Source organism: Chiloscyllium plagiosum, chromosome 19 (genome assembly GCF_004010195.1).
Source record: "Chiloscyllium plagiosum isolate BGI_BamShark_2017 chromosome 19, ASM401019v2, whole genome shotgun sequence".
In the NCBI taxonomy this organism is placed as follows: Eukaryota; Metazoa; Chordata; class Chondrichthyes; order Orectolobiformes; family Hemiscylliidae; genus Chiloscyllium; species Chiloscyllium plagiosum.
The window spans coordinates 34116303-34127241 of NC_057728.1; positions in this window are offsets into that span (position 1 = coordinate 34116303).

Genomic DNA, 10939 nt, shown 5'->3' on the forward strand with positions numbered 1-10939 from the left:
ACGTCTGGAGAGGAAGAAACGGAGGGCTTGGAGGCCCTGGTCATGGCGGATGGAGGTGTAGAGGGATTGGATATCCATGGTGAAGATGAGGCGTTGGGGGCCGGGGAAACGGAAGTCTTGGAGGAGGTGGAGGGCGTGGGTGGTGTCTTGAACGTACGTGGGGAATTCCTGGACTAGGGGGGGATAGGACAGTGTCGAGGAAGTAGAAATGAGTTCAGTGGGGCAGGAGCAGGCTATGTAGCAATGATAAATTTACTTTTCTTCCATTGATACGTTTTGTTAATTTTCCTGATCAAAAATTCAAAGAGCTTCAAAAGGTCATCCAGGCGGTTTTGTTAGCTTTGTACTGTAAGGATAGAAAGCAATGTCGCTTCTTGGATTTGTCTAGCAACAAAGCAGCAGCTTTTTAGTGGCATCCAGTCGTCATAGATCATAATAGTTGGGTGTTTCTTCATTCGCTTTCCGCCATTACCTGATTCATCTTTAAACATTTGAGAGTGAGTTGGTAAAAGATGGTAAAACTGACCAGTTTCAAACACATTAAATATGTTAATTGGTGCAGCCTGTTTCAGAAATGGGCAAGACCATTTTTCAGACAATCATATCACTGTTTACTGCATGAAGATAATGTGTGCTTTGTTTCCAATCTATCCAGTTATCTATTGCTGCAGGTGAGCTTCTCTTGGCTCAGCTTCTTTCCCAAGGAGATTCCCTTTCCTGTAGGATTGGACTGGAGATATGAATGTTCTTTTGTCAGCTGTTATCATCCTCTTCCCTGTTGGTTAATCTGTTCTGAGCTTTTCACCATGTACATCAGAATAGCTGGCAAACTCATAATCTCCCACTCCCTCACAGTGTTCTTTTTCTTTTGCTTTGTACCATGGTTTTCCACTTGCTGTATTATTTTTACTTTGTTTCTAATTGATAGCATTTTCAACCTCCTTACAGATGTAGCCATACTTGTAGAGTTGCACAGGGGGATCTCTCTTAGGGCCCATAGCTCTAAATGTTAACTGATGGGTTTGCCTGTGATTTCATACCACAGTGTAGTCTAATTCCACTTTGATTGGCACGGTCACATGATAAGCTTGCATGAATTAGACAAATCTGGTGTTATTAATTTGGAACTGCAATTTGTCATGGGCAACTGTTTGTTGGATATCTTTGCCATTGGGAATCAATGAAAACTTCAACATAATTAGAGTTTTCTGTGAACTATGAGGAAGGTAGTGATAGACTTCATGATGACCTAAACAGGCTGATGGTGATATCAGAAAGACACTATACCTTTTACAACAGTGAGATGAATTCAAAATATGTGATGATCCATTATAAGAGGTCTCTATCTTTGCACATTAAGCAATGTTGGGAAGCATCCAGCCAATCTGATATTTAGTTAGTTAATCAGCCAGTCAACCATGTATGTAATTTATTCATAATCTACATAAGCATATAACCCAGACTGTACATGTAAGTCAGATGTCATGTTAGTGTACATAAATAGTTATTAACAAGGTTCCTAATATCTGAATCAATATGAACACAACACTCTCTGGTTTCTGTTACAAGGGCAAACAAGCGCACCAGGTGTAACACTGACATGTAGCAGAGAAGTGTGAGACGATACATGCTTGAAGGAGTGAGTGTTATGTTGATAGCTCCACGTAACTGGGAGCAGCGATCCTCTGACAGCCCTGCTGTCACAGAGAATGGGACTGTGCGAACCCTGGTCCCGACCCGAAGAACACCAGAGCAGGGAAATATCTGCAGTGTGGAGCCGGACAGGTACCTCAGCCCAGTGAGTGTCCAGCAGTTCACTTACACCACAGCGATGCAGACAGCTACCCCAGAGAGCAGCAAATGGACACTGGTAACCTCATAAACTGTTAAAATGGTGATACAAATTGCCAGTATTAATGTGCGTAGCATTAAATCTGCTACGCAATGTGTCTCTATGTTGGCCTTCCTGGCCAACGTTAAAGCCGATGTTTTGTTTCTGCAGGAGTGTGGGATACCACACCTCAGCAGCTACAGGAGATGGTCGAGCTTGTGGGCCCATGGGCCGTCAGTTTGGTTGGGGGGGCAACGATAGCCGTGCCTCCGGCCTGGGTATCCTGTTGCGAGGAGGCAACTTCGCCACCTCCGAGTTTAAGGAGGTGTAGGCAGGCGCCTCCTTGTCGCTGATGTCATGTATAGAAATGCTCCCCTGAGACTGATTAATGTGTACGCCCCAGTGGGTAAGAGTGAACGGTTGGCCATCCTGCAGCAGCTTCCACTGTTGCTGGCTACGTCCAGGTGGTCATTCTGGCCAGAGACTTCAACTGTATCATTGATGCTGATGGACAATCTGGCGAGGGGGACAGTAAACTGGACGCCACGTCCAGAGTCTTGATGGAAATGGTCAAAGATGCCAAGCTATACGACGTCTTCAGCACCCCTCCAGACAGAGTGCAGCGTAGATATACCTGGTCACGGGCAGACGGGTCTATCCGCTCAAGGATAGATTACCTGTTTGTGTCCCGAACGCTCTCGGTCAGATCCACCGACGTCAAGCCAGTGTTCTTTTCTGACCACTGCCTCCTGCTGGCCAACTGTCACCTACAGGACAAGCAGTGGGCTGGTAAGGGAATGTGGAAGCTGAACACCAAGCTGTTGACCCCGGGAAACATTGATGAGCTCAAGAGGGATTACGCCGGTTGGAGAATCATGAAGCCCCTGTTTGAGTCTCCAGCGGACTGGTGGGAAACAGTAAAATCGAACATCAAGAGGTTCTTCATCCTCAAAGGTGTTCAGGAGGTGAGAGAGAGGCAGGGAAAACTGCCCCAACTCCAGGAAAGTATGCAGAACCTGCTCCTGCTGCAGACGTTGGGGGTCGATGTCACGGAGGACCTCTAGGAGGTGATGGGCCAGCAAGCCTCGCTCTTTGCCTCGGAGGCCTCCAATATAATCTTCCGGTCTAGGGTCCGCTCGGTGGAGCAGGACGAGATGTGCTCACGTTTCTTCTTCCAGAAGGTGCACAAAGAGAGCCCCATGCTCAGCAGCCTGAAGGAAGAAGATGGCTCAGTAACGTCATCTCAGGCTGACGTCATGAGGATCAGCAAATCCTTCTATGCCAGTCTGTATGACTCGAAGCCAACCAACAGCGCAGCCTCCCAGTCGTTCCTGTCCTCTATCACGGAGGTCTTAGACGACAGAACACAGGAGACTCAGGATGAGCAGCTGCCTCTTGATGAGCTAACCAAGGCCCTTGAGTCCTTCGAAAAGAATAAAACTCCCGGAAGCGACGGCTTACCAGTCGAGCTCTATTCTGTTCTGTGGGACATGATTGGCCAGGAGCTGCTGGAGGTGTATGTCAGTATGCTTCTGTCAGGTACCATGAGTGAATCCATGAGGAAAGGCATCATCACCCTCATCTACAAGCGGAAGGGGGAGAGGGAGGAACTCAAAAATTGGAGACCAATCTCACTGTTGAATGCAGATTACAAAATCTTGGCAAAGGTCATCACCAACTGGGTCAGGTCTGCTCTGGGATCAGTGATCCACCCTGACCAAACCTGTGCTGCACCGGGCAGGAAGATCACTCAGAGTCTCGCGCTCCTCAGGGATACGATCACCTACATGCAGGACAAGGGACTGGACACCTGCCTCATCAGCCTGGACCAGGAGAAAGCCTTTGACAGGATATCACATACGTATATGAGAGATGTTCTCTCCAAAATGGGCTTTGGGGAGGGAATCTGCAATTGGATCAGACTGCTCTACACCAACATTGTCAGTGCAGTCTCAATCAATGGGTGGGAATCAGACAGCTTCCCAGTCAGATCTGGAGTCAGGCAGGGCTGCCCTCTCTCTCCTGCCTTGATTATGTGCTGCATAGAGCCATTTGCCGAGTCCATCAGGAAGGATGCAAGCCCGAGAGGGGTGACTATTCCTGGCAGCGGGGGCCTGCAGGTTAAGGCCTCCCTCTACATGGATGATGTCGCCGTTTTCTACTCGGATCCGCTGTCTGTGCACAGACTCTTGTGCATATGTGACCAGTTCGAATGGGCCTTGGGAGCCAAGGTCAACCAAGGCAAGAGCGAGGCCATGCTCTTCGACCAATCCTCCATCCCCTTCACCGTCGGGAGTGACCACCTGACAGTGCTGGGTATTTGGTTCAGAGGGGCTGGGGCGTGCGCCAAGTCTTGGGGGGTAAGGCAGAAACTGGGAAGATGGAAGCTATGGTCGCTCTCCATCGCAGGTAAAAACCTGGTCATCAGGTGTGAGGCATTGTCAGTGTTGTTATATGTGGCACCGGTCCATCCTATTCCCAGAACCTGTGCTGTCGCAGTCACCCGGGCCATTTTCCATTTTATATGGAGATCAAAGATGGACTGGGTCCGAGGGGACTCGATGTATAAAGATCTGGGCAACGGAGGAAAAAACACGCCAAATGCCACCCTCACCCTGATGGCCATCTCTGTGTGGCTGCATCAAGCTGTGCATGGATCCCCGGTACGCAAACACCAAATGTCACTACGTACTGAGGTTCTACCTGTCCCCGGTGTTGCGAAGGATGGGCCTGGCCTCGCTGCCGCAGAATGCTCCGAGTAGTTGGACCATTCCGTATCACCTATCCTTCATGGAGAAATTTATGAAGAAAAACACCTTTGACCACAAGTCCATCAGGAAGTGGTCAGCACGTAATGTCTTTGAGACTCTTTGGGAAAAGGAGAGGGCATATCCTGTCGAGCGGTTCCCTGGGCAGACTGTCAGTAATTTGGCAGAATGCCTCATCGCCAGAACTTTCCAACAAGCACCAAGACATGGCTTGGCTGGTAATGAGAAGGGCTCTGCCTGCGAGATCCTTTATGCACGCCTGGACTCTCTGTCGCACCGCACGCTGCCCTCGAAGCAGCTGCGGGGGGGGGAAACGAGACTGTCACACACCTCCTTCTGGAATGTGCCTATGCAAGGGAAGTCTAGAGAGGAATGCAGTGGTGTTTGTCGAGGTCCATCCCAAGCAGCGCTGTGATGCGGGACTGCGTGCTCTACGATCTGTTCCCTGGGACGCAACCGAAACGAACATCAACTGTGCCCGGACGATCATCAACTCGGCCAAAGACGCTCTTTGGTCTGTCCGAAACTTGTTGATCTTCCAGCTGAAGGAGCTGACCCCGACTGAGTGTGGTGGACTGGCACATTCCAAGGTCCAGGACTACGTGTTGAGGGACACGCTGAAGCTTGGGGCAGCTGTTGCCAAGGCGCGGTGGGGAAAGACCACGTATAACGTCTGCCTGCCAAAGAATAGGGGGCCCATGCAGAAAGTGGGCTCCGCTGACTCCTCAGCTAAATATATGGATTGTAAACGTACAGACCGGTATATACGAATGATTACTCGATCTCTGTATGCAAAGAAATGGAATGTTTATGTATGTATGGCATGACCAATTGTACAGATCATCAAAATATTTTATGAATAAAGTACATTTTTTGAAATAGAAAAAAGATTTGATTTGCATGGTTTCAAGCTTTTTGAGTTTGTTGGAGCTGCACTGACCCTGACACGTATGCTGTAGGTGGAAGAAAGGGTTTGAGAAGTAGAAATGCCAAGTCTTTCACCATTTTTCCAACCACTGGATTTTTATTGCTGATCAAGTTAAGTTCCTGGTCAATTCTGACCACCAGGATGCTCATCAATAGTTTCACCATCGACTTCAGGGAAGACTATTCAACTCTTTTGTGTCGAAGCTAATATTTCTTTGTTTTATGGCAGATATATGTTTAAATAGTTTCCTTTAATTCATGGTAAAATGGAATTTTGGGAGAGGCATATGACCGCATATGAATCTGCCTATGTAGAAGACCATGTCATCTGGTTGCCTTGGGGCAGGGGCTCAGGTCTACATTTATTTAATATAAGATGGCAATTTTAACATCTGTACTTAAAGAAGGCAGCTGTACTTGTTGTTTAAAGACCCAATGACTCTCAAAGACATTTAGACCAAGAGATTTTGAGAAGAAAACACGCAGCAGGTGCTGCTATGTCATGAAGAGGGAAGGACAGCTTTTGAGTTAATCACTAGGCAGAGAATGGAACCCATATCCAAGGAATCAAGAATGGCGATCAATTAAAGATCATAGCATCACCACAGGATGCCTAGCAATGGGTTATACTTGAAACGTTGCGTGCAGGAGGCTTTGTTTATAAAGATATTGGAAAATTCTCATTGGCATGTGGGCAGAAGAAATCTTTTAGCTTCAGTGTAATCCAATCTGTTTATGATCCATTGACATTTAAAAATAAATGTGAACCATAGTTTTAACTAATAGAACTGCACAAATACATTTCACTTTTTTAACAAAAGCTTTATTGCACATAAAATAAGTGATAGGTGCACAGTTGATTTAATAATTTGGTTTATAACTATATATGTTATACACTCAGTTCACTTCTAACTTCCCCAGGAATTCCTTAGGAGCTACTATATGTATGCCACAGTGCTTTTTTAAAAACTGCACAACACCAGATTATAGTCCAACAGGTTTATTTAAAAGTACAAGCTTTCGGAGTGAAGGAGCAGTGCTCCAAAAGCTTGTCCTTCCAAATAAACCTGTTGGACCAAAACCTGGTGTTGTGTGGTTTTTAACTTTGTCCACCCCAGTCCAACACTGGCACTTCCACATCATGGACCTTTGTAGAATTCCTCTGAATTCCAGTTGCACTCATGGCATGAATGTTACATAGAGAAATGACTGGTTTATTTTAATCCATATTTCAGAGGAACAAACAATTGTCAATAAAACCCATATTTTTAAGGGCATTTGTTGGTTATAAAAGCCTCAAAAGAGCAAGTAAACAGTGCATTTTGCTACTGGAGAATATTTTTATGACACATCTAACCACCACCAACTGCATCTAATTGGAAATATAATGGTCACCACTCTGAGAATAGCATGACAGAACTTAATTAGCTCACATAATGAAAATCCCTGCTACAGTTTGAAATATCTTTTGGCATATATGTTGCATGTGGCAGCAATATTTTCAGAAACTGGAAACAAAGATTTTTTTTTGAGCTGGGTGACAGGACAGTTGATCTCTTCAGCATTTCAGAACATCTTATGCAAACAAGTCAATTTACTGTGCCTGACCAGGCTGAATACTATATCGGTGCAAACTCTGGGTACAGGTGTGCGTGATCACGCATTTTAAAAGGTGTCAAGGTAACGTAAACCAACAACTTAACTGACCAGTTTTAAGCTTGAATGCCATTGGGTGTTCCTGTCAATCTATTACATCTTTACTACAGGTCCACTCTGAGTCCATCATTATTCATTGAGAAATGACATAAGAGTAATGATCTGGTTATCCCTTATCTATTTAATATCACATTGACTGATACTGTTAATGAAATGAATTAGAAATAAAATATTAAGAATAAGAAAAAAACTTTCATTTATCCAACACATTTCAGGACCATTGGACATTTCATAATACATTAAAAACAGAAAGTGCTGGAGAAACTCAACGGGTCTGACAGCATCGGTGGAGAGTGAAACAGAGTTAACATTTTGAGTTCATTGACCTTTCTTCAGAACACCAGACAATTAGACATTTCAAAATGCCTTACTGTCAATTAAGTTACTTATTAACTGTATTTACTGTTGTGCTGTTGAAAACACAGCAGCCAAGGACAACAATGTGATAACAACCTGATTTTTTTTTGTCATTTTGATTGGGGGATGAATCTTGGCCGCAGCAATGGGTAAAAGCACCAGGCAATCTTTTGTATCTCCCTGAGAAGGCAGCTGGGGCCTGGGCTTAACATTTCCTCTGAAAGCCAGCTGACAGTCCTCTGCTACGTTGGACTGTCAGCTTGGCTTTTTGTGCTGAAGTCCTAAGTGAATGCAAAACCTTGTGAGTTAGAGATGAAGCTGCCAAATAATTTATTTAATTATTTTCAAACACTTGGTGACAACTCTGAATCTGTGTGTTTAAACCCTTAAATTTGATACAAAAATTGGAAAATCACATGGCTGCTGATCGGAAGGAATGCTGATTTTGATGAATGAGTCAGCTTTTACCTGCTTGACATTGATGGTTTTGTAAATATTTGTAACAATTATATATAATGATTACTTTTGAGTTGTTTTTCAGAATGTTCAATTTTCCTGAATTGTAGAATGGAATCACACAGGAGGTCATTCAACATATAGAGCACATGTCGCTGTATACTAGAGTGCTTTAACTAGTCCTACTCTGCATCTCTTACTGTGGCTCTCTAATAGTTTCCCTTTTAGTTACTTATGCAGTCTCTTTTGAAGTCTTGGATATATTTCAGTTGCAGTTGACTTTTACCAAATATTATGTATTATTGAAGAAAACAAATGAGAAAGAAAACATGTTCCAACAAAAATGAATAGGGACAATGGCTGAAAGTGACTTGTGTAAGTATGAAAGTGAAAGCTCAAATTCTTTCAGAGCTCTTTCAGCCATGAAGCTTCTGTTGGCCAACTCAATATGGGTAAATGAAGTGTCCAGTTCCGGGCTGTCCATGACTAAATCTCTTTGTTAGCTCTATTGGCCAGAAAACCATCATTAGCTAAAATAATGAGGATATGATCATATGGATCATAATTCAGTCTCCACTTGTTCAACTTTGTATCATAAGCTTTAATGGATTGCAAAATTTATGCTTGGATGCTTAAGTCAAATATCTTCCCGAATGCCCCAAGTGTAAAATAAATTTAAAGTAGTGTGAATTTCCTATTATTCTTGTCCTGATGTTGAATGTTTCATCTTACAGCATGCCTCTGGGACTTCGTAAATAAATATTCAAACCTAAAGAAAAATGTTAGTATATATGGAAATTGTACAGGGAAAAATATAGCTTGGGTCCAAGGATAAAGATGGGGAATGTGCTGACTGGATCATTTTGTAGAGAACTGGTATTGATTCATTGGGCCAAATGACCTCCTCTCTGTTGCAATGACTCTTTGACTCTATCAATTTGCTTTTTATTTCATTTTAATGTAAGGCCATGAGCCTCACTTATCAGGAATGTGACAGTAGCTTCATGTAACATAATTGAGAAAAATGCATTGTCTGTTGAACATTTTTTTCTCTGGGATTACACTGAATGTATGCCAAAAATGCAAATTGCAATGTTATATGGAATTAGATCTTTCAAACAGGAAAAGAAATGTGTTTGAATGTTAAAACTAATTTGCAACTACAAATTTGTTTCTCTGGCATTATATATTTAAGTGTTTGGTGAATATCACACTGTAATAAGTTACAACAATAAATAGCACTGCAATCACTACAGGAGCAGGAGACCAAAAGATGGTTGTGTCACTGACTGGAGTTTTGAGATAAAAATAGGAAATGAAATTTACCTTTTGTTCCTTTGCATAAATCATTTTTACAGGCAAGTCAAATTCTGTAATTTAGAAGGGAATAATGAAACAACATCGATGACACAGAGTGCAACTGGACAACAACTTATATAGAGGCTTCATCCTTGAAAAACACCCTCCAAGATATTTCATGTGGCATAAAAAATGCATGGCAAAGAACTATGTTTCAGCAGTTGTGCCCAAAAACTTGGTCATGACATTCAGTTGCTTCAAGTTTCAAAATTTAGGAAGAATTTTCTGGAGTTGGCATTTGCAGATTGGAGAGTTGGCTTTGCACCGCCTCTTGCAGGAAATGCCCTCTGAACCATACACCAATTGGCAATAGCCAAACCCCTAGTGGGCTTTCCACTGGAATCAAGATGCTGGCAATGCATATCCTGCTGAACAAAAGCTACCATTCATTCAGAGGCAGGTAGCTCTACAGTGCAGCATGAAGGAGGTCATGGCTGCTGCTGGAAAAGCGCCTCTGGAGTTCCAGGATATAGAAGACCTATGGCAAAGGTAAGTGATGTGGCTGGAGGGTTCTTCAAGTTGGGGATCAGCTAGAAAGGGAGAAGGGGATCAGAGACAAGTTTAATGTCCAGCATGCTCAGTTACTGATTGCCTTTGATCAAGGCACTTGCTCAGGTGTCAATCTGCCTACAGGGTGTGGGAATTGTGCTTCCCACATGGTAACAGCCCATCTGCACCAGGGTTAATCCCAGCTGGTCCTTAACTGGCCATCTCAGGCCTTAATTTACCGGAAGGGCAAAAAGATTAAGCTTAAGCTTTTCTACCCAGAATTTGCCTCTCAGAGAGGTGGGAAGGAGATAGAGTTTGGTATGACCACTCTGTATAACTAAATGCCCAACAGAAGATTCCATTCAATTATAGGTCAGAATCTTCTGTTTTAGATAGAAGTCACCCACTTACCTTTACAGGAGTTCTCCAGCCGCAGTTTCAGGGCAGGATGCTTCCCAGCTAAAACAAGGCTGTCCAATCCAACATTCCATACAACAGCTGCCATATTCTATGTTTAACAGTCCATAGCCATGTTGGTTTGACAGCTCCTGAAGGAAGTATGTAAGATGTGAGGGGCCAGGATGGCAGATTGGTGTTTCAGGGGTAGGTGATATATTTGAGGCCCATGTGCCAGGTGGGTGAGAATAGGGTGATGGGTGGAGGAGTGTGCCAGGTACATGAGAGTGTCAGCTAGTTTGTAAGTGGTACAGGTTCCAGGTGGTCCACTGCATAAGGATGGCCAGAATAGGAGAGTACGGGTATCACATGGATGAGGGAGATGAGTACTAGATGGGTGGGGAATAGGGTGGCAAGTAAATATTTGATGTGATAATAAATCAAAGCTTGCGACATATAACTATTCTCATCCTTGTTGTTACTTATGTCAATATTTTCAAGCCAACCTGTTCAGAGATGTTGTGCTATGCCTCTGGGATAGGGGTGTCTTCAACCTGGGGTTTCTGGGCCTGTGGTAGGCACTTGACCAGTGCACTACAACAACCTTCTTGTTATTTACATGTTATTGTTGAAGGTCAAT